Below are 24,591 nucleotides of genomic sequence, written 5' to 3' on the forward strand. Positions count from 1 at the left end.
CAGGGAGCCAACCCTGCAGGGAATGTGGTGGTCAGTGGGGCTGCAGATCCATGAAATCCCAGTGCTGTCTCTGCAACCAGATGCTGCTCTCGGTGTAGCAACGGTGCTTGGAGGGGCGGTGGTCAAGGGGAACCCGGCCAACTTCTGTGTTTGATTTCCTTCCCAGTGATGGCGATCTCAGACCCTGGAGAGGTCCCCCTAAACCGCGACCCCAAGGCCAGTCACAAAGAGCTCCCTTTGCTCAGGGAAAAAGGTGACTCAGGTCTGCAGGTAACGTGTTCTGCACCCTGACACCTCTGGTGAAGGGCGGCGGGGTCTGGGAAGTTACAGGGGGCCGGGCCGTGTGGCTTCGTTTCTGTGTCTAGATTGCGGACCACCTGACCACTGTGGCCGTGCACCTCTGTGCCGTGTCCTTGCCCAGGTCTCTGGACTCCGCCCCCGCTTGTACTGCCTGCTTCTGCAAGAATGCCCAGTGACTCTTTGCTCCTATGGCTGAAGAGAGAGCTAGCCACCACCTGACTCCTCCCCTCTCCAGGCTGAGCCCCTGCATGAATTTGGCTGCAGGGCTGTATCCCTGGCTCATCTCAGCTACCCACCCCCATCACACACCTACCTGGACTCCCCCACCCACCTGCTACGTGCAGACCTCTCAGGCATGTTTATGCGTGGAGCCGGGCATTCTTTGTTGAGTTATCGCTGTTCAAATTGTTGAAACTTCAACAGTAGAGACCAAGAGGTTCCGTCACGCTATCATTCCTCTGATGTCACACCTTCTTTTCTATTTATATGACTTAATTAGGTAATGTAATCTTAGGAAACCACCCCATCTTTACCTTTGCTAATTGGAGAGCAACGTTGATATTATAATCAACATATTATGACATGAGGTAGGCCCAAATGCATCGATTACATATTACCCAAGACTCATTTACGTTTCTTGTCATTTTATGTTGTGATTTGTAATAGCTCTGTGGTAACATGTCTCAGGGTGATATAGGAGTTGATACATGGTCTTAACAACAACAACAAAATGCTAGGGCTCGTGGCTTAAATGTTCACTTGCATTTAATATTACAGAAATGGACATGGTTGAATAAAACGGCATGAAGTTCTAGAATATAAGATAAAATGAATATAACACAACCAACGGCAATCATATTGTGCCAATATTCAGGCAGGGCACAGAGAAAAGGTACAACAGGGTTTGATACCAATCAAATTGATCATAGCTGAAACTGGAAAGTAGAGAGGGAAGGGTTGCTGTTCCTCAGGTCATGCTGGGATGATGAAGGAAACAGATCTGATCATTTGATTACAGGGCCACAGATGCAAAATTGTGGAAGACCTTCCCAAGTAACTAATTTCTGATAATGTGTGCGTATTTCAGGAGTAGAATCTTTCTTATAACTCATGATTTGTTTTAAGTTCCGGGCTCCAAATACAACCCAAACTGTGCAAGTTTTAGACCAATTACCAGTTTCTGATACACTGAAAACAATATAAGAAAAGCAATTAATAGTGTAAAATTGAAAAATAGAATATCAGAGTAGAAGATTTTGAAGAATATGAGACTGAGACATATAAGTGCAATTGTAAGTTTCTGCCTTTTATTTAAGTGTCATGTGCACCCCTTAAAGGCTTTTTCTTGTGTCCCATACTCATCCAGCTCTACATCAGGAGATAATCTGAGTGTCTGGGATTCTTGAGTTCAATAGCACAATCAAAATAAACCTCTAAATGACGTGATGTATTTGTCAATAATAAGTATTTACTTGTAAAATAAAGTGACGATAGGTAATACTGGCCTCTAGGAATTTAAAACCCAGACTTTGTAAAATTTATACATGTTAAATTATTGGGACATGGCCAAATCGAGTGTCTCTTTGAAATAAAGGCAAATTTGATTAAAATCCAGGTCTCACAGTCTTTAACTGTGTAACTTAGGACAAATTGTTTATTCTCTTTTCCTCAGTTTCCTTGTTTATAAAGTGGAGATATTAATATCTGTTTCATATGGTTGCTATGAAGATAATGATATATGTGAACTTTTTGTTGCAGTACCTGACAGCACATATTTAATTGACTAAAAACTATTTCTACAGCACCAAAAATTCTCTTTACTATTTAAAGATTTTCATCACTTGAAAATGGTAATGTCTTCAATCTTGGGTAATATCAAATACATTTTTATATTTTCTGTCTTAAAAATGTGATAGAAAATAAGTTACCATTAAGGAAATATTAATAATGTATACACGTTTTCAACAGTCTTCCAAGTCTGGATATTTTGGGACACCAAATTATATAAGTCAAGACAAATATATGTTCTGTATTTTAATGAGTGAAACTGATATCACAACTTTTTAATGTGATGTATTTTCATGGTTCCTATCCTTGAAAAGCAAATGTTCAAAGAAATACATTTAAAAAAGAAATGGATACATGTATGCTTTTGGTCCCTACTGTCTTCTAGCTAAGACAGATAAAGTGAAGGATGAGAAGAGAGCTCATTATTTTGAAGAAATGATACCTTGTATTAAAATGGCAATATTCTCTTCTTTTCTTAGAAGTTTCTTTTACACTAAGAACTAAACAACTGGTATGGGTTGAATTGTGTCCCTGCCCACCCAATTAAAACTCTGAAGTCCTAACTCTCAGCACTTTATGTGACCATATTTCAAAATATGATTATTACAGCTATAATCATATGAGTTAGTTAATGTCTGATTTTACTAGAGTAGGCCCTTAATTCAAAATGACTGGTATCATTTTTATCAAAGGGAAAATTTGGATAAAAAGGGAATAGACAATGTGAACATCGAAGACGGAGATCGGGGCGATTTGTCAGAGGCTAAGGCATGCCAAAGATCGCCTCAAACTACCAAAATCCGGGAGAGATGCCAGGACAGATTCTTCCTCACAGAATCCAAAAAGAATGAACACTGCTGACACCCTAATCTCAGAATTCTTGCCTCTAGAACTATGAGACAACAAAGTTTCATTGTTCAAGTTATCACCCAGTTTATAGTACTTTGTTATGGTAGCCCCAGCCAATTAATGCAACATCAGATTATTTATTGAAATATGAGGTAGGGGGAATTATATATGAACCAGTATTAGGCTTCTGTGCTGTGAAATAAAATACAACAATTTAGCAGCTTAAGACAACACACATATGTCATCCGACAGTTTCTGCGAATCCAGGGTCCAGGCCCAGGCGAGCCAGAGCCTCTGCTACGGTCCTCACCAGGCTGGAGCCCAGGTATCAGCCAGGCTGCGTTCTCATCTGGAGGCTCAGGAAAGAATCTGCTGCCACGATCATTTAAGTTGTTGACAGAATTCTACTCTTTGTGCTTGTGTGACCGAAGTCCCCGATTTTGTTTTACTAGCATAGTCAGTTCACAACAGGATTGGGTTTTATTAAGGCGAGCAAGAGAGCCTCAGGCCATTCTACTGAGACAGTCTTACATCATGGAAGGTAATTATGGGATTCATATACCATCACACTCAAGTGGAAGTAATTGTACAAGGATGGTACTAACTAGGCATCGCCCTGGGGTGAGTTGACCACAATACTTAAAAAAAAAAAAAGTTGTTTTTTTTTTAGTAATAAGAAATCATAAGAAATATTGATACACCCTTCACACATTCAACAAGGAAAGCATATCAGCTGTTCAATAGGAATATCATAACATTACAGAGTGTACAACTCTAGAAATAAAATTCTGAAGATACAGACATGAAGTTCTATTTACCTGGAGAAGATTAGCTAGGGCAAGCCTAGCCGAGAAATCCTGGGATGTCCTCCACCGTTCTTCAGAAGGCCCTTTGGTTTTTTTATTTTTCTCAAGCTATGATTCAATTATTATCATCTTTTATACAAAAAAAATATACATTTAAAAAATTCAGCAGTACACCTGAAGTAAGGGTGAATGTTTATAATTATAAACATAAGGGAAAGAAATATGAAAAAGATATTTTATAATATAATCATAAAGAAGGAAATACAAAATGGACCAGAATTATTGAAATGTTTTTAATTAGTTAGGTCTTTCAATAGAAATTATGGCTAAACAGAGTTAAGAAAGGGTGAGAGGTGCTAATACTATAGGTGAATTTGCAGAGTTTTAATTAAATTCATTAAAACATTTTCAAGATCCTAGATTTATTTATTTTAAAAAAATGGTATATATTGTGATCAAGTTATATTTAGACTTATTTTACCAGTTAAATTACATTCCAGTTAATAACCTTATTTTTCCAGGTACACATATAATATAGGCAAAAGGGAAAATATTTCAAAATTCAACTCAAAGTTTTATGTGATCTGATTCTACGGTAAGACGATGGACTGTTCTCTCACTTTGTATCTTTAAATGTTCAAAGTTCTTTCTGAAGTTCCATGTTGATTAGATTACACAGAAACTCTTGAGTGAAATTAAAGCATACATATCATAGAAGAGGGTCATTTAACAAGCATGGCTTTCTAAGTTTTATGTCCCTAGACAGTTATCAGGCAGCCGGCAGAAAAAAAATGCATTTTGAAACCACGGAGTCTTCAGTTTTTATCTCTGACATTACATTGAGATTCGACAGATGGAGGCCCAGCAGCAGACATGCGAAGTGGATGCCAAATGAGGCACATATACGGAGCAGAGTGGTGCCCACCCAGGTGGTCATCCTCTCCTTTCCAGAACCTTGAACATCGCTCCCTCCAAACTTGACTGTTCTGTACCGATATTGACACGCTCTTCAGTCATTGGTGGATGTCAGTGGGCTGCTGGCTCTCTGCGGAAGGAACTTGAGCGCGCTCTCTGCCCTGTACATATGTCCACGTTGGCAGCCGGTTGGCACGGCTGCTGAATTGTCTCTATCTGTCAGAGCTCCTCATCACCTTTGGGACGGAGACAGACGATGTAAGTATGTCAGCAAGAACGTTACCATTAGTTGTGAAAAGATATCCCGGGAAATAAAAATGAGAAGATAGTTTAGAAGCCACCTGGCAAATTATCTGTATCATTTAAATCAAAGATGGACTTATCTTTTGGAATACAGGAAAATCCAATTAAAAAAAGGAAAAAAAGTTTCATGAGAATACTACCCAAGACTGCAGAGTTTGCAGAGTTAATAAATAAAATATACCTTATGCAGTTGAGCCAACGAGAATAAATCACGCTATGGGAAATTGGAACACCTTTTCTAATACAATATTAGCTAAGGTATTAAAAAAAAACAAACACCTAGTAACCAATCTTTCTAATTGATTAAAATCACAATAGTAAGTTATTACATGAAACAGAATCACGCAGGTGTTTTGAATGTTGACGGTAATCAGTTTTCAGATATTTTTAGAAGGAAGCGTATGTTTCTGTAATTACATGCATGTATGTCTACATTTCCCACTGTTCTACACAAAGTCCAGCCTGCAAAAGGAATCCAAATAATGTTGCCTCAAATTTATTACTTAACTTTGAAATAGTTTTGGTTAAACCGGTTCTGTTTTAAATTAATGGCTCCGTAATATTTTCATTCTACTTTTGTTACCTTTAATTCTTACCTTATGTTACCTTTATTCATTCATCCAGTCATACCAACAAATATTTCCTGAACTCATCATGAACCTTTATGCGGTATCTCTGTGGTCTCTAGTTAATTTCATGAAATCACTATCCACCTACTCACTCACTCATTAGTTAATGAATAAAATGAGACAGAAACTAGAGAATCATCCTTCATTCTTCCCTTTTACTGACCTCTTACAAGCAGTTAGCTTTTAGTTTTCTTAATTTATTTCCTAAATATCACAGATCAGTCAACTTGTTTCCAATGCCAGCAGCAGTATTCTTCTATATGTATTCAAGTGATTGTGATTAAGAGAATATAACTTAGACGTTAAGAAATATGCCATTATACCCTTTTATAATAAATACGCATTTTTCTCAGAAGGAGCAAATATTATAACCTTTAATCATCTTGTGGAGATTCATGATGGGATAGTAAGAACAAAGACTGGGACCAGTGTGGAAAGTTTTTCCGCTTGCATCTGAGTGGTGGTGGTGGAACAGCTGTGTCTCATTCTTAAATGTACAAAAGTTGTCAAGGTGCTTTTTTAAAAGTAAACATCTTATTCTACTGACACCCCTGTGTTAGGAACGGCAGGCTTGAACCTGGGATTTTCAGGGGTGGTCTTGATAGCATAGACATAGCAGAAGAACAGCCTGAATCCAGGACAATCGATCTGTTGCAGGTCAAGGGGATTAATCCAAATTCTAGTTCGGTGGGTAAGAAAAGAAAAAAAAAGGAAAAAAGAAAGAAGAAAAATAATTCTTTGGGGATTCTAGGTTATATAAAGAAAGAGAGGACTTGAAGAAAGACTGAACTTCATACTTCATATGCTGGTAGTGGTTGAGGATTGTGTTATCAATTTGTTAGTTGAATCCTATATAATCACACTGTAATTTAGTGGTTAGCAACATGGGAAAATCTGTGTGTTTGAATGTAGCTCTTCTTGATCTTTAGTAAGTAATTTAACTTTTCTAGGTACTCAGTTTTGTCATATGAAAAGAGAAATAATAACGCCACTGGAGGCGGGGCAGTGGCTAAGGTGTCAACCTGGCATGCGGTGCTCACTGGCTGCAAGCCTGAGGTCTCCGGCTCTGAGTACGGGCTTGTCAGCGTGGGGTCACCGGCTTCAGTGGGGGATCATCCACACGATCCTAGCTTAAGCTCAGAATTTCCTGGCATGAAAAGGTCAAGGTCTCTGGTTTGAACAAGGGGACACTGGCTTGGCCCTGGTCAAGACATGTATGAAAAGTAATCAATGCACAACTAAAATGAAAGCAACTATGAGTTGATACTTCTACCTCTCTTTCCTTCCTTCTTGACTATCTCTCTCTCAAAAAAAAAGAAAGAAAGAAAGAAAAAAAAGTAGAAGTAATAATAATGTTAATACCAATCTTGTGAAGTATGGCCAAGTTTAAATGAGATAATATACACAAACATTTAGAACTGTATTTGTCATAGAGTAAGTGATCAACACCTGGAAGAGATAAATGGATAGAAGAGGCATGTTAGCTATGATTGTAACCCAGACCAAATAATTGGAAGTGCAGTGTGTACAGACTTCACTTGTGTATTTTACTTGCCTGAAGGGTGAGCTCTCAGACCCATCCTTCACCAATGTCAACAGAATTGCCAGGATATGCTCTTTACAACCAGAGTGGTTCATGTCATTCCCTGGGTTACCTGTGTTTAGGAACTCTTTATAGCTTTTAGGTTAGACCAAGATTTTTTTTTTTTTTTTTGCAATGGATGGTAAGTAGAATGACCAGGTCATTCAACATCTAAGCTTAGTGAAAGAAAGTATGCACTATTAATAATTACTTTGGGACAACAGACATAAGGCATAACTTTGCCTTATCCCATGTTAACTGGAACATATAGTTACTATGGTTATAAAGTCTGTGATCTCATCTCCAACTTCAGCAAAATTAGTTTCCTGGTTCTCTGCGGCAGCCACCCAGATCCACCAGTAGTCCCTAAACTATCATGTTTCTCTGTACCTTTGAATATGCAGTTGTTAGAATTCTCACTCTTTTCCTCCTTCTCTAACCAAATTATATCTGTCATTTTAAGCCATTGCTGAGTTCTATAAATTTCTCTGGATTCATAAATTCTGAAGCATTTGTGTGTCCTTGTGTAATATAATATGGGCTTACCTTTATTATAATAATAATAACAAAAACAATGATCATAGTTGCCATGTAATGTCTTTTATACCAGGCACACTAGTACTAGTAAAAGTGCTTTCCCTAAACAATCTTGCCAAGTATACATGTATTTTCTGAAGTTCTAAGATGAAGACGCTAAAGTCCATGGTGATTAAGTGATTTGCTGGGGTCTACACAGCTAATACTCAGCTAAGACAAAGTTTAAGTCCCAACTGATCTGGATCTAAACCCATCTTTTCATCAAATTGTTCTCTCTTAAAAACAGCTATTCTTTGTAATGAACATATGTTTGCTGAATTATATTATAGATTTCTTTAAGGTAAAATACTATTATTGTTTATCCATTTTTTTGTTTTAAATGTCTTAACCTAGTCCAGTGTTTGGCACATAGTAAACACATAATAAATGTTTTAGAGATGAAGGAATCACTAAACCTTAACCAATTGAATAATTTTATGAATAGTAAACAGTTTCTTTCAGTTCAAAGGTATCCTTCCTTAGTGTTCTGCCTTTAGACACGTTCCTGCACCTTGGGGCTCTGGTTCTCATGTCTTGGTTGACCACTTAATTAGGTGTTGTAAGCTTATAACCAATAATAGATTAAAAGTATTTGCAAAAGGACACACCTGTGGCAAAGCACAAAAGCTTCATAGGAGGATGGTGGATCAGGAAAATAAGACCTTTGTCACCTAACACAGGAGAAATTTTATGTAAAAATTGCCTTTATTGTTTTGTTTTAGAATTAACCAGAAATATCCTTTTTAAAAATTTTTTTAAAATTTTATTAAGTGGGAGTTGGGAAGGCAGAGAGATAGACTTCCATATGTGCCTTGACTAGGACCCACTCAGAAAGCCCTCTATCAGGCTATGCCCTGCCCATCTGGGGCATTACTCTGTTGTTCAGCAACCGAGCTATTTTAGTGCCTGAGGCGAGTCCATAGAGCTATCTTTAGCACCCGGGGCCAACTTGCTCCAACCATTCGAGCCAATGCTGTGAGAAAGGAAGAAAGGGAAAAAGGGAAGAGAAGGTGGGGGTGGAGAAACAGATGGTTGCTTTTCCTGTGTGCCCTAATTGGCAATCAAACCCAGGACATCCACACTCCAGGTTGACCACTGAGCCAACTGGCCAGGGCCAGAAATATCCTTTTATAACAATAATGAATAATGAAAGGTAATGAAAGCCTAAGGTTACTGTGGAGAAAGTCGAGTCTTAATGGTTTTTTAAGGCAGGGGACTTTGCATAGGCAAATGATAATATGATAAGACTGACAGTATGATGGCCTTGGAAATCTGGTAGCTTAGGGAAAGAGTACCAGCCCATGAAAGAAAAGCAACAGCACAGAAAACAATTCAGTAAGAAGCGCCGTAGGTATCCCTCATTATTCCATTTCATTTTAGACTAGTCCTTATCTTCTGCAAAAACCCTGGGGCAAAGTGAATCTGCCCTTTGACTCCCATTCCTGTCAAGTTCAAGATGACTGCTGCAGACACAGACAGAAATATCACAAATGCAAGTTTTTGCACTATAAAAAGAAAATTGTACGAGGGTCCTTTACAACATGAGCTGCTGTGCTTGCAGGCAGCTGGGAAAGGCCTGTGTGAATCAGTCACCTTTAATGTTTTGGGTTTAAAATGTTAAATTCTTAATGTGCTGTCACAACATAACACAGACATTCTCTCAGTTTTTATTTCTACTTTGGTTTTACCTATATTTACCTAGATCTAAAAAAATGTGTGCAAAAAAATGAACAAAATACAATTCAAGATTAAGAAGGTCACAATTTAGATGTTTCCGAGGTGGCCTGCAATAAATGAATGCTTAAATAGAGTACTGAATCCTGAATTCTGTTCTCAACTCTATCATTATTGACCACGTTATTATTATTATTATTATTATTATTATTACAGAAACAGAGAGAAAGACAGAGAGAGGGACAGATAGGGACAGACAGGAAGGGAGAGAAATGAGAAACATCAATTCTTTGTTGTGGCACCTTATTTGTTCATTAATTGCTTTCTCGTATGTGCCTTGATGGGGGAGGGGGGCTACAACAGAGCAAGTGACCCCTTAACTCTGGCTCAAGCCAGTGACTTTGGGCTTCAAGCCAGCGACTGCGTGCTTGAGCTGGTGACCTCAGGGTTTGAACCTAGGTCCTCTGCGTCTCAGTCCGACACTCTATCCATTGCGCCACTGCCTGGTCAGGCTGGCCATGTTACTTTTAAATAGATCTATTGTCCTTCTTGTGTCTCTACTGTCTTCTGTTTTAAATAAGGATATCATGCAGATAGTCGCTAAGGTATTTTGTAGGGTTTTTTTTTTTATTGTATTATTTAAAAAGTTAGACATACTAAAAGAACATGGTATTTTAGAGACAGCCAAATCTAAATTAAAATCCTCGAACCACCATTGCATGAACTTACGAAAATTATGTAGCCTCTCTACAGCTCATTTTTAATCTGTAAAATGGGAATAATACTGCTGAGCTTGCAGGCTTGCTGGGGCCAGCAAATGAAATCAACGGTGAGGCTGGTAGTGTATCACCTGGTGCATAGAAGATATTGACCAATCAGAGTTATTATTCTATAAGCCGAGGAAATCTCATTGCCTATGAGAGGCAGGCCAATGGGACGCTGAGTTATTGTTTGCATTCCTCATCTATGAATTGAAATTAGCGCAGTATGGAAGCCTCCTGGGATTCAAGTGTTGCTAAGGCAACCACTAATTTTGAAATCAGAGTAAACAGTTTCACAGAATGTACAGTTTCCTTTAACAAATTGGATTCCAGTGACGGGCACACCTTCCCTTCCCTGCTGCTCTGGGCCCCGTTAGTTCTGTGCACCTGCGGCTGTGTGCGCCAGGGGCCGCTTTCATCTTCTGCCAAGGACGCTTTGAAGGTAACAGCCAGTAACGGAGATCCCTGAGGTCTGTCAGCTTTACCCAGTCTTTACCTTTTGTACTTTGTCAGGTTGGAGTCACATTTTCTGACTCACACAGTAGGCCCCTGGAACAGCTCCTTGGCAGAGTCATGTAATAGACTTCTAAGCAAAGATGCCGTGGGGTTTGCAGTCACCGCGTCCTGCCTTCTCTGGCCCACGCCGCCACCGTCCTCCGTTCCCCAACTCACTCACAGGAATGCCTGCGGAGAAGGAAACTATTACTGAGCCGGCTTTGCCTAGCTTTCTACATTCTTGCGTTCAATTAGTCCTCTTCATTGTTGCAAATAACGGGGCGACCGCTTACATATCAGTGAAAATCCACTGCACTGCTGTGGGATTATTGCAGTCCTCGGTAAACTAGACATTCCTGCCCTTGTTTAGAGGAAGTCATTTTAAATTCCTATTGCTTTATTTTAAATCTTTTCTTTGGGGAAGGGATGGCCAATCTCCGTTTCAGGCACTTAACGTATTTTCTCCTTGAATCTCTTGGAACAATGGGTACGTGAACAGAGGCATCTTTTCTTGCAGTAATTCTTCGTGTTGGCTTCTGCTTTTGAATATGCCAGTAGCAAGGCATGAATACGATACTAAAACATCCATGGAGCAATGTTAATTACCTTCCTTGAGAGTATGAAAGGAAGTGTGTGATTATCTCTGCCTTTCTGGGTAAGTCCCGAGATCAACAGACTTCGCTGAGTTTCCCACAGCTCCGTCAGGAAAGGCTTTGCCATCCTCTCTCAGCGAGGTTCTACCTTCCGCCAGGAGGAGTGTTAGGCCTCTCAGGCCTACCGGGACCCTTACAAGGTAACACAACACATACAGTAGGTATCATTATGTTCAGTTTATTATTATGGAAAAAAAACTGATTGGAATTTTAAAAGTTTACCTTAAAAAATATTCAAACTGGAAATCTCATGTATCTTGTGTCTGTGGAGTGTACTGAAATTACTGAGGCAATCTACCAAAGCAAAACATCTCTCCCTGTGCTAGGAGAAGGATTGTTTTAAAATATATATTGCAAAGGATACTGTCCATAAAATGAAAATGTACCGTATTTAGTTTAAAGACTTATGATAAAATAGATATGCACGGACTTGCTCCTCCCTTAAGAAAGAGACCCCATTACCTCGATGTGTTTGTCCTGGGCCGGATGGGATGGCCCTCAGATGCACTGCCCCATATCAGAGGCAGTAGGGCCCCGGCAGGTTGCTTTAGCCCAGTTCCCTTCCACTGCTGGTAGGCCAGTGTGAGCCATGGCAGAGGAAAGAGGACTGGAGGGCGGCAGGAAGGTAGAAGCCACGGCATCTTCTCCTCTGCCCCCATCTTGGTGGCTTCCTTGACAATGGCTGTGTACTTACCAGGGCTCTGAGACTGATCTGTGTGGCTCGGTCTTGGTTCAGGTGATGCCACCTTTCCTTTTCCTCTTTATCTCAGGAACGGTAGTAGTGTATTCTGCCTCTAATTTATGACTCACCCCACTGTCTCCAATTAGGTTACTTAGTTCTTCCATCACCTATGTCAGTAATTTCTGATTAATTTTCCTGTGATGCAAATATTTATAGTGGTTTCATTTTTCTCATATTTAATCCTGATTCATGGGCTTTATTTTTTTTTATTTTATTTAAAAAAACTTTTTGTAATAGAGACAGGGAGACAGACAGACAGATAGGGACAGACAGAAGAGCTGAGAAGCATCAATTCTTCATTGTTTCTCCTTAGTCTCCTTAGTTATTCATTGATTGCTTTCTCATATGTACCTTGACCGGCGGGCTAGAGCAGAGCGAGTGACCCCTTGCTCAAGTTAGCAACCTTGGGCTCAAGTCAGTGACCATGGAGTCATGTCTGTGATCCCATGCTCAAGCCAGCGACCCTGCGCTCAAGCTGGTAAGCCCACTCTCAAGCCAGCAACCCCACACTCAAGCCAGGGACCTATGGTTTTTGAACCTGGGTCCTCTGTGTCCCAGTCCAATGCTCTGTCCACTGTGCCACCACCTGGTCAGGCATGATTCATGGACTTTAAAAGCCTCATGTGGTCCTCCTTGATCGCACCTCTTATCTTGCCTTAGAAGTAACCATTCTCATGATTAATTTTTTTTTTTTTTTTTAAAGAGAGTCAGAGAGAGGGATAGATAGGGACAGACAGATAGGAACGGAGAGAGATGAGAAGCATCAATCATCAGTTTTTCCTTGCAACACCTTAGTTGTTCATTGATTGCTTTCTCATATGTGCCTTGACCGTAGGGCTACAGCAGACCGAGTAACCCCTTGCTCGAGCCAGCGACCTTGGGTCCAAGTTGGTGAGCCCTGCTCAAACCAGATGAGCCCGTGCTCAAGCTGGCAACCTCGAGGTCCCAAATCTGGGTCCTCCACATCCCAGTCCGATGCTCCATCCACTTTGCCACCACCTGATCAGGCTCTCATGATTAATTTTAGCATTCTTTTGATTTTCTTTGTTGGGTTCACCATTCTGTTTATTTAAACACTATATATATATTTTTAATTTTTGTTAGTTTTGCACATTATATAATGGGATCACACACTATGTTCTTTTATATGACTTGCTTTTTTTCAACAATACATTTTTGAGATTCATGCTAGTTGTATAGGCAACAGTTGATTAATTTTCTCTGTAGTATAGTAGTCTACTATATAAAATAACACAATGTATTCCATCTTTTGTTAAATAAATATTTATCTATTTTTCATTTTCACTCTTATAAATACATTACTATGAACATTTTGGTATGTGTTTTCTGGTTCACATGTGCAAGAATTTCTTTAGTACATATGACTATGGGTGGAACTACAGGCCTGAAACCTCATAAATGTTTATGTTTACATGATAATACCATACTGTGTCTCAAAGTGGTTGTCCCACTCGCAATCCCACCACCAGTGAGTGGGTGTCCCAATCATTTCACATTCTAGGCAGCGCTTGGTTTTACTGAGCATTAAAGATTCAAGACAAAATCTATATAACGTATCTCAATAAATTATTTTCTACACTTTCTTACAGTGGAATATCCTTGCGTGAATACTTTCTGCCTGGTGTGCAAGCACATGTAAGCCTTTCTATACTATCTGTGTCTCGAACTCTTGTTTATTTGGAAATAAGGAGACTCCCATAGATCATTACAGGCCACTTTTCATTTGATAGAAGTGAGATGATTTATTAAGGGTGGCCAGTTAGAGGAGGAGAGGATGTGCCCATGTGCCTCCTGGTGCCTCATGTTTGACTGAGGACCAGGATAAAAGGAAAGAGAATATGGAGGACAGCCATTCCAAAGTGAGGTTCTGGAGCACTATTCATAACCAGCTGAGAAGATGCCCCAAATGGATGTTATCACTGTCAGCGCAGTCGCCACTTAGGGGAACACGGTACTGAGATGGAGAGATCAGGAGAAACATTTCTTAGGAGGACCCTGCCACCCTCCAGCAGCATCCCCCCACCAAGGCTGGAAAGGAATGGAGTGCTGCTCTCTCACCTCATGCTGAATCTGAGGAGCTTTAACGGGAGGCCTCAGAAAACTCAAACCAGCCACCTGCATCTTTAAGCACAAAAGACGGTGCCAAGTTTGTTTCTAGAGGATTGTAAAGGCAGAGGCTGGGGCTGGGCTGTGGCTCTAGGGGACAGTGAAGAGACGAGCTGCAGTGAAGTCACCTGCACTCCAACTGTTTGTCAAGCCAGGGACTCTAGAGACGGGAAGCAGGCTTGAGAGCTAGCTTGTGCTCGCAGGTTTGACTGGGAGGCCATGCAGCTGAGCAGGATGGGATGCGAGAGGGGAATAAGAGACAACCAAAACCAAAACAACAACTCATGGACAAGCACAGCAGTGTGGTGATTGTGGGGCGAGGGGGGTTGGGGGAAAGGGGAGGAGAGTGTAGGGGATAAATGGTGACAGGCAAAGATCTGACTTGGGGCGGCGAACACACAATACAGTGTACAGAGATGTATATAGATGGGCATCTGAAACTTGTATATCATCCACTGTCACCCCAATAAATTCATTTAAAAAAATCTACAAAGAAAAGATTTATTTTTTAATTCAGATCAAGGCTAGAGAGCAGCAATTCCTGATCCCTGAAGGACCAGAAAACTAGTGGGTAAGACCTTTCTTGCTCTCTCCCATCCCTTCCTCTTTCTGTTCCTAGTTCCTGTAGGAGCTGAGTGACGGATGGGAAGAAGAAAAAGAGAAGCAAAAGATGGGAAAATAGAGAAAAAGTCAACCACGCTGTCTTACTGTCAGGTCTAGCACAAAGATTCCAGCGCTAAGCCAGAGGACAACTTCCAATTTACCCAAGTGAATTTCTGAGTTTTGCTGTTACATGTACTAGACAACTTAACTTCCTGAATGAAAATGTTTTGAGGAATAAGAGTGAAAGGAGAACTTTTAAAAATGATGAAAAAAGTCAAAGGGGATATAAAGGCAGTTTGAATATAAACTGTGCTTTCTGAAACTCCTACTTAGTGTATATATTTTAAGGCATAAGCCCACTGGGAGTACAGAATTAGATCAAGCAAGTCATATTGATTGGAGAGGTTGGATGTCACTTTAGTTTAATTAATCTAATATACGATATTCTTAGCACTGTGTTAGGCACTAAGAATACAAACATGGTCCATGTAGGACACAATATGGTCTATGATTTACCTGTCACATTCTAGTGTTGACAGAGAAACGAAGAATCAAAAACTATCCATTATCTGGTGAAATAGCTTCTCAAATGGAAACCACTTTCAATTATTGAAAAATAAAGAAAAGGTATTTATTGGATGTGTAGTTATATAGATTGGGACTCATGTCTCCTATATAATAGGCAATTGGACATGCTCTAAGGATGCAATTGATAAAGCTTACCTGGAAGTATTGAACTGGAAGTCATCAATGTATCTGTGGTGGTTGAAAGCGTAGCAAGAATCAGATTATCTTGGTATCTCTTATGTGGAGAAATAACAACAAAAAAATAATGTTGTGGGCAAAAAATGTCTGAAGAACACCAACATTTAAACAAATAGAAGACATTCTTTTTTTATTATTACTATTTATTTAGAAAATTAAATTTAATGGTATGACATTGATCAATAAGAGTACATAGGTTTTGCTTCATGAGGTGATGGCACAGTGGATAGGTATGTTGGTCTGGTATGCAGTGAACCGAGGTTGAAACTCCAAGGTCACTAGCTTGAGTGCAGGCTCATCAGGCTTGAGTGCAAGCTCACCAGCTTGAGTGTGAGGTTGCTGACTTGAGCGTGAGGTCATAGACATGACCCCATGGTAGCTGGCTTGAGCCCAAAGGTAACTGGCTTGAAGCCCAAGGTCGCTGGCTTGTGCAAGGGGTAATTGGCTTCGCTGGAGACCCCTGGTCAAGGCACATATGAGAAAGCAATCAATGGACAACTAAAGTGCTGCCACAAAAAATTGATGCTTCTCCTCTATCTCCCTTCCTGTCTGCCTGTCCCTATCTGTCCCTCATTCTGTCTCTGTCTCTCTTGCTAAAAAAACAAACAAAAAAACACATTGCTTTTACATAAACATTCCTATGACATTTGAACTGTTGATTATGTTGTGTACCCATCAACCAAGTCAAATCATTTTCTGTCCCCAGATATTTGTCCCTTTTTACTCCCTCACCCCAACCCTCTCATGTCCCCTTCTCCCTCATAACCACTTCACTTTTATCTATGTCCATCAGTCTCAGTTTTATATCAGACCTATGTGTGAAATCATACAGTTCTTAGCTTTTTCTGATTTACTTATTTCACTCAGTATAATGTTCTCAAAGTCCGTCCATGTTGTCATAAATGGCAGTAGGTCATCATTTCTTAGAAGACTCTACCGAGCAGGCATTTTTAGAGAAGCTTCCTTTAGAAGAAGTAGCCTTTGCCTGAAGGTCTAATATTACTGGCTTTGCATTTCAATTCAAAAAGGCTATCATCTAATGTGTCTAGGTTTCATGAGACATATTATATATTGCTAAAATAAAATATCTTGCACGCCCTTCTTTGTTCACATAATTAAGCTAATGCAATTCTTTGTTTTATGCTAATTTTGACTTTAGGCAGGAATGAGAAATTTGACTGTTGACATACATGAACATTTCAATGAGCTTTTTTTTTTTCATTTAAAAATAATTGTTGTTTATCATCCAAATGAAGAATAAACAGAAACAAAATATAGCCTTCAAAAACATACATTAGCTTATGGGCAAGCTATGATTCATCATAAACAGCTGCATTACCGACTAGCCTGAAAAGTTAGAGCTTAGTATATATAGTAGCTTGGTCATTCTTGAGTCTTTATTAATTTCAATTGTCTTCAAGCAACCCATAATAATAAATTTCCTCTGGTGTGCAGGCTGATATTTCTGAGTACTTTAGAGATAGAGACTCTTATTTAGGATGAAGCTGAAGAGGCTGCCAACACTTCATGTGTCAGCCCCGGTAAAAACTGATGTTCGTGTGTTTCTGTCAGTTGTCACCTGGGATGGATTTCAGTTGCCATTGTGAATATAAAAAGCTCACTACCCCATTATTAATTCCCATGAGTTATTTAGTCCTGTCTTTCTTTCTCTAAAGGTTAAACTCTTATCTTTCTGCTAAAAAGTTAGATAATTAACATGCTCACTTACTACAATGCTTCCATAACATCTGTAGTTTATGCACCATTAATCAAATTCCTCTGCAGGCATGATTGACTTTTGCTAAGAAACTTGGGGAATAAATCCTTTCTCTTTAGTAATAACTTTGTTGTTATTATGGTTTAAAAAAAAAATCTCTTTCTCAGAAACTCAATTTAGAGTAACAGTCTCTAGCTACTTAAAACCGGCATTATAAAACCACATAACACAAATGCGAGTGAATGACGTATTTTAAAATCTTTAGGAGTGCTGACATCTCTTTGCATTGAAAACTTTAGAAATTGTAATTTCCAAAGCATTGTGTATTTATAAAATTGTGTATTGACATTTAAAGTCACCATTTTCAAATGACAGAAGCAAACATTAAGGCTAGATATTTTATTAGCATTTCTGACTTGAATTTAGAAGTCACTTGTATGAAATAGATATCTAAAAATCAGCTTTTTAACATTCTAGGATTTTGGTGCCTGAATTATTTGTCAAGAGCACCAGTACAAAGCGAGTGCTGGACATTTATAGAAAATATGTCCTACCATTTGTTCACGGAAAATTCTGTTTTATATCTGTGATGTTTCTTGACATTTTCTTTCTGCTATAGGTTTCTTGTAATGTCTCCTTGATCTGTCTGAGGAGATAGGTTGTGGGAATTTTTTGGAAGCTTTAGAGACTATTATACAGAGAAATAAAACTTTTCTTTTTCATCATAAGAATTTATTTTCAGTCCTTTCCCTTATAGTCCCTTCTCCTTTTCTTTGGTTTCCTTTAAGTAAGTGGTAAAAAATATCAAAACTCTTTGAAGAAAATAAATTAATGTAAGATTTTTTTTGGTTGAATGACGGAGAACATACATGAATTGGGTCAATAAAACTAAATATCATTGTTTAATGCCAAAAATATTAATAAACTATGTTGACCTAAATGGCTCTAATTCTAAATTTTTAATATAATGAATTTTTTTTCACAAAAAAAGATGGACAACCTAATATAGAGGCATATATGTATATAATATCTTTGATATATTATATATAATATACAGGAACATATTTAATATATATTTTAACCTAATTTGTAGTCATATAGATAATTTTTTAGTCAAATGAATTAGAGTTTTGAAAGAAAACAGAGTGGTGCCAATAGTTTAGTTGTACTGATAACATTATAGAGTCTAGCTGTCTTTGCAAAATGATCAATTAATAAAGATCTTTGTGTGAGAGTAAGGTCTGAAATGATATTAGATAGAATAATTATTCATCAGGTAACCTGTTTCTACTTATAAAACTTTTCTTTGTGGAAATAATGACATTTAGTGTTCACTGAAAATTTAAACTTAAGCCTTATTGAACCATTTATGATTACCTATTTATTTTAAAATCTTAATTCACGAGCATATATTTACCTCAACTTCTTCCACTCTTGGTGACATTCTACTCATTGTTAAAGAGGCAAGCAAAAATAAACTTTGTTGTGAAGGTTTGACACCTATTTATTGAATTTTTTTTTTTTTTTGCTCTGATTCTATATTATTTGGAACAGAGCTTAATTAATCACTTTTGCTTATGTGTTTTGCTTCTCTGTGTTAAATGTACTCTTGGCAAGGGCAAGGGCCATATTTCATCCACTGTACTCCTAGAAATGAGCTCAGTGACTGCCACGTGCAGTCCTCATTTAAAACCATATATAAAAGCATAGAAAATAATATTTGTAGGGTTAGAAACAGAAAGAGGCCCAGATAATACCGTGAACCTAGGAAATGCCTATTCCTTTTTTCAGCTACCAACACCCTCCATGATTTACTTATTTATTTATCTACATAATTTTTTATTTTTAATTATACTTGATGTCCAATATTATATTAGTTTCAGGTAAACAATGCACTGATTAGACATTTATGTAATTTATGAAGTAATCACTCCAATAAATCTAGTAACTATCTGACACCAATAATATAGTTATTAAAATATTATTGGCTGTATTCCCTAGGCCATCCTTTCTTTATATCCCTGTGACTTTCTGTAGCTGCCCATTAGTAAGTCTTATCCCTCACCTCACCCATCCTCCCAACCCCATCTCCCACCTGCCAACTGTCAACATGCTTTTTGTTTCTGAGCCTGCTTTCATTCTGCTTATTTATATATTTTGTTGTTTAGGTTTTTGGTGTAAGTGAGATTATCTGGCATTTACCTTTCTCCATCTGACTCATTCATTCAGCACAATACCCTTTAGGTTCCATGTTGTTGCAAATGCGAAGATTTCATTCTGTTTTACGGCTGAGTCATATTCCAGTATGGATATACACCATTTCATTATCCACTCATCTATTGACAAGTAAGTTGCTTCCATATCTTGGCTATTGTAACTAATGAAACAGTGAATCTATAGATGCATGTCTTTTTGATTTAGTGTTTTGGGTTTCTTTGCATAATAATGTAGAACTGAAATAGTTGGGTCCTTCTTTGTATCCTGTTCCACTTTGTTTAAAAGCCTGATTTGTCTGGAATAAGAATTGCTACCCCAGATTATTCCTTTTTCTTTTTCTTGGTTTTCATTCTCATGAAATATCTCTTACCATCTCTTTCTTTCAGTATCATTTTTCAATCTGAAGTGAGTTTTGTAGACAGCATTTGTAAAGGTCTTGTTGTGTTACTCAATATGTCTTTTGATTGGAGCACTTAACCCATTTGCATTGCAAGTAATTATTACTAGATAAATTTTTATTGCCATTTTATTGCTCACGTATTTTATATTTTCTTCTCCTTAAAGAAAACACTTTAACATTTCACGAAACACTCGTTTGGTGATGAAGAATTCTTTTAACTTTTTCTTCTCTAGGAAGCTCCTTGTCTGTCCTTTGATTCTAAGTGATAGCCTTGCTGGGTAGAGTAATCTTGGTTGTAGGTCTTTGATTTTCCTTACTTTGAATACGTCAGGCCAGTCCTGCTGGTCTGCAAAGTTTCTGTTGAGAAACCAACCAATAGTTTATGGGAGTTTTCTTGTAGGTAACTAACTGCCTTTCTTCTGCTGCCTTTAAGATTCTTTTTTTTGTCTTAAACCTTTGCCATTCTAATTGTGATGTGTCTTGGTGTGGGCCTCTTTGGGTTCATCTTGTTTGGGACATTGTATTTACTGAATTGTTTGTAATTTTTTTCTTTACCAAGTTACAGAAATTTCAGTTGTTATTTCTTTAATGGTTTATCAGTCCCTTGCTCTCTCTCTTCTTCAGGTACCCCTATGATGCAGATGTTTTTACACTTGATCTTGTCTCAAAGATTTCTTAACAGAGATTCATTTAAAAAAAAATTTGTTGCTCTGTTGGGTGTTGTTTTCTGCTTCCTTATCTTACAAATCACTGATTTGATCCCCTTCTTCATTAATCTGTTGTTGACTCCTTCTAGTCTATTCCTTATTTCAGTTATTATATTCTTCATTTCTGCCCTTTTTAAATGATTTCTATGTTCTTTTTTTTATGCTATTGAAGTTATCAAGTTTTTTTATTACTCTCATAATCATTGTTTTGAATTCTGTATTTTATATTTTGCTTGTTTTCATTTTATTTTATTCTTTATCTGGAGATTTTTTAAAATTTGGGCCATGTTTCTTTGTCTTCCCATTTTGGCTGTCTCCCTCAGTTTGTACCCATGTATTAGGGAGAGCTTCTATGTCTTACAGTATTGGTAAGATGATCTAATATAGTAGGTGTCTTGTAGGGCAAAGTGATGTAACCTTCCCATTGACCAGAGCTAATGCTCTGGGTGTGCTCCCTGTGTGAGCTGTAGGTACCTTCCTGTTGCAGTGGAGCTTTGATTGCTGCTGGCACCTCCATGAAAGGGATTGATCCCAGGCTGATTAACTGTAAAGACCACCTGCAACGTTAGCAGAGGAGCTGCTATGCAAAGACCAACCTCACAGAACAGAAATCACTTCAGCTGAGCTTTACTGCCTGCTGACCTTATACCCTTTCAGTGTGTTGGTCGTGGAGGTGGTTGGGTAGTGCTCTGGCAAGGTCTGAAGCTAACCACTTGGTGTGCTGGCTCTGGGGCCTCCTGGGAGATGCTAGCCAAGTTCAGTTGCCATCTGTTGCCTGCCCAGGGCCAGCCAGCATGTGCTATGAAGCGATATGCAGATGATGCTATGTGTGCTGGGTTTGGAGGATCCTGGGAGAGGCCAAGCTATGAACTGTGTTTGGCTGCTGCTAGTGCTGGGCCTTGGGCCACTTAACAAGAGGTCTGAGGTATGAGGAGGCCAGATTTTGCTCTGAGGTTTGTAAACCTTTAGAGATTAGGAACATCTGCAGCATGAGTGAGGACAGACTGCTTGGAAAAGCCTCTGAAAGCGGTTCGGGTGGTGGATATGAATGTTAGGGAATCACTAAAGCAGAGAAAACTGTGTTGATCAGTTTGATGGACAGTCAGATATTGCCCCGGCTTGTCCTTGCAGGGAGAGAGCTCAGCAATGAAGTAATAGCTTCTGCTAGCACCTCTGTCTGGGAGAAAGATGCCCCTCCAAGTATCACCCAAACCCATACAATTCAGTTCCTTCCCATATATCCCTGGCACTTGGTGAGTTGTGATTCCAGTTCTGGAACCATAAGTAAGTGAGTCTGAGTAAGTTCATGTGGGCCCTGTAAAAGAAATGCCTGGGACACTAGCCCTCCATCTCACTCAGCCACGATCTCCACTGGTTTACAGCCAGAGGTTATGGTGACTTCTCTTGCTGGCACTGAAACCCTGGGCTGAGGGGTTTGGGGTGGGCTGGGACCCTTTGTTTTCAGGGGGACCTCCACATCAGTGATATCCCTCTTAATTTTTCACCACCACATGTGGATATGAGACCAGTCTGTTCTGCATCTCTGCTTTTCCTATCAGTCTCAACATGGCTTATTTTGTGTATCCTTAGTATAGGATTTTGTTTAGCCACATCGTAGGTGGTTGTCAATGATGGTTTTTCTGTGGCTAAGTTGTAATGTTGATGTGGTTGTTGGACATAGCCAGTACCTTGATTACCTACTCTGTCATCTTGACTGAAAGCTTCCGCCATGATTTGTTATTACTTCTTAATAGAAGATTGAATTAAGAGTGAAATGACTAAGAACAAAGATGTAAATGGCAAACTGATAAAAATGACAGTTAAAAGATTATGAGGAAAAAACTGTGATATAAATATTCTGTGAACTTGCACTTAAATGAACCATTGCCTAGAAAAAGTATGGAAAAAGATAATCAAAAATCAAGCATTTGGAAAATAAGAATGTATTTCTAGATTTACCTTACTTGACCTTTAACAAATAAGCAAACACAATTATGCCAGAATAAGTGTTAAGGATATCAGGTACAACTTTCTACCCCGAAGTAATGACTGAGAACTCTTTTAAGGGTATTGTAGCCAAAGTTGAGCAGATGTAGACACATATTTTACTGTTTCCATATTTGTTCTCATCTTTGAATTTTAAATGTATGTGTTCTTTTTATTGTTAAATATAATAAAACCAAAGTTGACAAAAGAGATGGAAAGAAATTATTCTTCTAATAAGACTTTAATATAAGCACACACAACATTCTTAGTTTTATTCTTACATCCCCAATAATTATAACAGTGGCTGACATATAGTAAAACTCAATAACTATTTTTTTGGTGTATATTTCCAAGGTGAGTTATAATAGAAACAGAAGACATGGTCCTTGTTTGGTAGCTGGTGATACTTAGTGACTAGAAAACCACTAATACACATATTCTAATCACTTTCACTAAACACTTTTTTCTGCTGAATATAGAAATATTTTCATTCTGTTCTCAGTCTAGTACTTAATAAAAATAAACTAATTACAAGACCCTGTGAATAAAGCAGTGTTGATTTTTATCATGAAAGTCCAGAGGCCAACTGATATAAAAATTGGCCTATTTTCTCTAATAACTCAATTTGAACATTGGTTGCAGTATAATGATAAAAATTTTTCTAGAGGAAATAATTAGAAATGTTGTCAACAACAACAAAAAATATCAAGTTGTTTATTGAGCTGTCTTCTGGGCTTTCAAGGCAAAGAAAATTTTCACTTTAACAGTAGTGTGTAACATCTATATGTATTCAAAAATATTAACATTTAGATTTGAGATTTTCAGAGATTAGAAAGTCATTTATGCCTGGCCAGGTAGTGATTTAGTGGATAGAACATCAGCCTGGGATGCTGAGGACCCAGGTACAAAACCCCGAGGTCACCAGCTTGAGCACAGGCTCGCCAGCCTGAGCCCAAAAGTTGCTGGCTCGACACTCAATGTCATTGGCTTGAACCCAAGGTTGCTGGATTGAGCAAGGTATCACTCGTTTTCCTGGAGCCCCCTGGTCAAGGCACATAAGAGAAAGCAATCAATGAATAACAAATGTGCCACAACTCTGAGTTGATACTATCTCTCCCTTACTATCTATTTGTCTTTTGCTAAGAAAGAAAGAAAGAAAGAAAGAGAGAGAGAGAGAGAGAGAGAGGAAGGAAGGAAGGAAGGAAGGAAGGAAGGAAGGGAGGGAGGGAGGGAGGGAGGGAGGGAGGGAAAGAAAGAAAGAAAGAAAGAAAGAAAGAAAGAAAGAAAGAAAGAGAAAGAAAGAAAGAAAGACATTTATGTAAGTAAGGACACATCATTTGATGGAGAGTCCTCAGATGAGGGAACCCATAACTTTTGGCTCACCATTTAATTCCTGCTTGACTAACCTCCTATTATTCAGCATAACCTATAATTTAATAAAATGTACATCTATCCAAATGTTAAACTAATTTAACCATTATTGTAAGATAAAATGTAACATCTTGTAAAAACAGTCATTCAAGCGAATCTGAACAAGAAGACTTCGTTTTCTTAACTGATAGAAAACCAGTACCCTCGGTAAATGTGGTGCCTACGTGATCACGCGCTTTGTTACGTGCACCTCTTGAGAACTTCAAGGTAGAGTATCCCAGATTTCACAAGCCCTTGGCGTTGTGATAGGCCAGAATCTTTTTATTTTATTTATTTATTTATTTATTTATTTATTTATTTATTTATTTATTTATTTATTCATTCATTCATTCATTTATTTTTCTGAAGCTGGAAACAGGGAGAGACAGTCAGACAGACTCCCGCTTGCGCCCGACCGGGATCCATCCAGCACGCCCACCAGGGGCGACGCTCTGCCCACCAGGGGGCGATGCTCTGCCCATCCTGGGCGTCGCCATGTTGCGACCAGAGCCACTCTAGCGCCTGAGGCAGAGGCCACAGAGCCATCCCCAGCGCCGGGGCCATCTTTGCTCCAATGGAGCCTTGG

This window comes from Saccopteryx bilineata, chromosome 8 (assembly GCF_036850765.1).
Source record: "Saccopteryx bilineata isolate mSacBil1 chromosome 8, mSacBil1_pri_phased_curated, whole genome shotgun sequence".
Lineage (NCBI taxonomy): Eukaryota > Metazoa > Chordata > Mammalia > Chiroptera > Emballonuridae > Saccopteryx > Saccopteryx bilineata.